Here is a 3,795-nt window from a genome sequence, read left to right as displayed (position 1 = left end):
GAGTTTGAACCATCCGACCACCCCCGAGCTATTTCACTCGCACTCTCACTCTCAACAACAAGAACAGCACTCACACTCTCACTCTCAACAAGAACAACACACGCACTCTCAATCTTCTTCTTCTTCTTCTTCTTCTTCGGTTTTCTAAATATTCCTCTTCTTTACGTGGAAAGCCAAAAGTAGCCCTTTTCTTGAGCTTTCTCGAACCGCATGCCATATTTTTTGTGATGTAGCCCTTTTCTGGAAAAAGCGTGTTCGGGAAGCCTTCTTCACACACGTCATCGTTCCCATGAGAAAACGTTTTTTTAAACCTTTCTCATGGCACGCCACTTGCGCCTCGGTGACCCGATGAGGATTCTCAATAGCTTATCTCGAACATTCCATTCACCTCTTCGACTTTGTATTTGTTCATGCGAGGCTAAATCTTCTTTCTCCTTAACCTTCGTTTATGTCTCGACACAAAAAACCTAGGCACATTTTTAGCACAAAACCACTCAAAGACCACTTTGGAGTCACCAAACGAATGTGAAATAATGCGAATCACAAAATTTTCACTCGAGCAAAGTTGTTCCATGTAGGAAATGGAAAAACTCTCTTATATAAAACTTCTCCTAATTCTACCTCTAACCTAATCAAAACTCACATGAAAATGGTAACTACTTGAAAATGACCAAAACCAAAACAATTCCTGCAACACAAAATTTTGTCAAAACACGTTAGATGTCCTGACTCTTGATAAAGCATTCTACACATTTCCTACAACATGAATTTTTAAAACAATATTTATACAAAATTACGAAGCGTCACAATCGCCCTTCTTTGATGACAACTCTATCCTCAGAGTTTAAATGAAGGAAATTCTACATGCAAAGAAGCTAAGTCTACCCACACGAAGCATCTTCTAAGGGATATACATCCCACTTAACCAAAACTTCAACTATAGTCCTATTTCTAAGTTTCCTCATCCTTCTATCCAAATGAATTGAGGTTCGATCTTCAAACTCTTATCTTCTTGAATCCTAAATTTGTCTTGCAAACATGAGAAGGATTAGCAATATAACTTTTCAAAAAACTCACATGGAAAATAGGATGCACTTTTATATTGCTAGGAAAATCTAGTTCATAAGCCAATGTTCCCACCCTCTTTAAGATTTTAAAAGGACCAACAAAACGGGGTGAGAGTCTCCTATCCTTCCCAGGAATTAAGTTTCTCTTCTTAGGAATGACTTTCAAAAATACAAACTTTGAGCTCACGAGGTTGCACCTTCTTGATACACTCCCTACTAATAGTCTTGACTTCATGATCCATCCTCTCAAGCATCTCTTTAGAAACCTCAACTCAGTTTCTGTGGGTCTGAAAAGTTCACTGGTGTATAACAGTTTTGTCCATAAACGGCCTCGAAAGGTGTCATTTGGATGGAGCTATGCCATGAACTATTGTAGGCAAACTCGGCTAAAGGTAAGAATTCAATCTTCTTTTCATTGACATACATTCTAAGAATATCCTCTAACACTCGGTTTACTATCTATGTTTCCCCATCTATTTGAGGTTGAATATCCTGAGCTTAGAACCAATGGCTCTAAATGTGGCTTGCCAAAAATTAGATGTGAACTTTGAATCCCTATCAGACACTGTACTTTGAGGCATACCATGCAAACGAAAAATTTCTTTCACAACAAACGAAAAAAAAATTGTTATCTCATTGGAACGATGACCTCCTGTGAAGAAGGCTTCTCGAACACACTTAAAGTTTTCCAGAAAAGAACATCATCGCCAAAAATATGGCACGCGATTCGAGAAAGCTAAAAAAAGGGCTACTTTTGGCTTTCCGCATGAGTAAGAGGAATACTCAAAAAACCAAAGAAGAAGAAGACATTAGGAACTCAATGGAGTCTTTTTGGGCCCTTTAATTTGCCATGAGGTTATGGAAACGTTTAACTTTTTGACAAATAGGAGCCTGCCATGTAAGCAAAAACCAATGGTTTGTAAGAGAGGTGTAAGAGTGGTCAAAGGGTGCACTTTTTCCCCCAAAAAGGGGAGGGGGCAATTTTACAATTTTCGGACCTCCATAACTTCTACATACAAGCTCCGATTTGAGCGGAGATTACAGATCCGTGATCTACGCATCAAGAGCTTTCCATAGATATGTTACATGATATGGTTTTATCTGCTAGATTTTAAATTCCATTTTTTCCCCAAAATTCAAATTCGAATAAAGTAGCCGTTTTGAAGCTTCTAATTAGGAAACGTTTCTTCTTAAGAGAAAAGGTTTGACTTCCTTAAACTGCCAAATAAAAGGGCCCAAGAAGACTCCATTGAGTTCCTAATGAGATTGAGAGTGCAAGTGAGAGTGAGAGTGCGTGTGACTGTGAGTGTGAGTTGTTCATGAGAGTGAGACTGCGAGTGAGATAGCTCAGGGATGGTTGGGTGGTTCGAACTCTTTCTTCCAAGAGTTCTTCATATCAAATTGTTGTAAGAACTTTCTTGATTATATACAAAGTTTTTCTCTTTAGGCTTTGAGAATTTGTGCAAATTCTATTATCTTTGAATTGTATTGTGATTTTTGAGTCGAAGCCTCAGAAATATATCAGAGAAATCACATCCTTGATTGTGCTTGAAAGATGGCTAATAATAATGCAATTCAGCAAAGGCTGGCCAAACAAGTTCATATTATTGAACAATTGACCACATAATTAAACAAAGCTAAAGGAAAAGCTGTAGTCAGCCCTTTAAATCAGACGAGGGCGATGTGGGTGCTCCTAGGATTTATGTAGAGATTCCTCCTGATCCTAATCATGAACCGAAAATTCAAAAAAGAGCTAAAGCACAAGAAGATGTGGCCGAATTTTCCCTAAAGTAGGAAAGAAAAACTTTCAAAATTTGATGGTGAAAAGAAGACATGAGAAGAGGTTAATGAGTCAACATACTACCTCACAAGCACAAGAGAGAAGAAGTAAAAATATGCAGAGCTTGAGCTCTTACAAGCACACACACACTCACACAAACCCAGAAGATAACACACAAGGTGAGAGGCTGATAATTCTTCTTCTTCTTCTACACACAACAAAAGAGGTCTACAAAGAAGATAAAATGGCTAACACATAATAGAGTATATCCAAGCGGTCCATAATATGAACACGCTAAGAGGAGTGGGTAGATGTGGACTAGTCAGTGTAGTCCAGCTGTAGAATCTGTGGGGCGAAGATATGTCGGTGCCAGCTACCGAACCCGCCAGTGATGTAAATGTCGAATTCGTGAGTGTCAGCTCATGTTGAGCTTGACATCTCAACACTCCCTCTCATGCTCAACTCGAGCTCATGAACTCCAAGCATATCTCGAAATCTGCGGAGATTCTCAGCTCCAAAGGCCTTCATGAATATGTCAGCAACCTAATCCTGTGTGCTGACGTAGGCCAAGTTGATGTCACCTGTCAAGACTCTCTCCCTGCTGATGAAGTGGTAATGTACCTCAATGTGTTTCTTACATGCATGGAAAACTGGGTTCCTGGGGTGGCCAACTATATATTGCTAAGATTATCACAATATATGACAACCTTTCTCTCCACATGCAATCCCAAATCAACAAGTATCTTACGTAACCAAGCTACCTCACATGCTGCCACCGCAGCTCCTCTGTACTCTGCCTCTATACCCGACAAGGCAGCTATGGGTTGCTTGTTACTGCTCCATGTGACAATAGCACTCCCTAATGAAAACATAAATCCACTGGTAGATCTCCTATCTGAGATGCTACCTACCCAATCTGCATCTGTGTACCCATATAGCTCCAATGGT

The sequence above is a fragment of the Cibotium barometz genome, chromosome 27 (genome assembly GCF_041138505.1).
Source record: "Cibotium barometz isolate CiBa-2024 chromosome 27, ASM4113850v1, whole genome shotgun sequence".
In the NCBI taxonomy this organism is placed as follows: Eukaryota; Viridiplantae; Streptophyta; class Polypodiopsida; order Cyatheales; family Cibotiaceae; genus Cibotium; species Cibotium barometz.
This window is presented reverse-complemented; position numbering follows the sequence as displayed.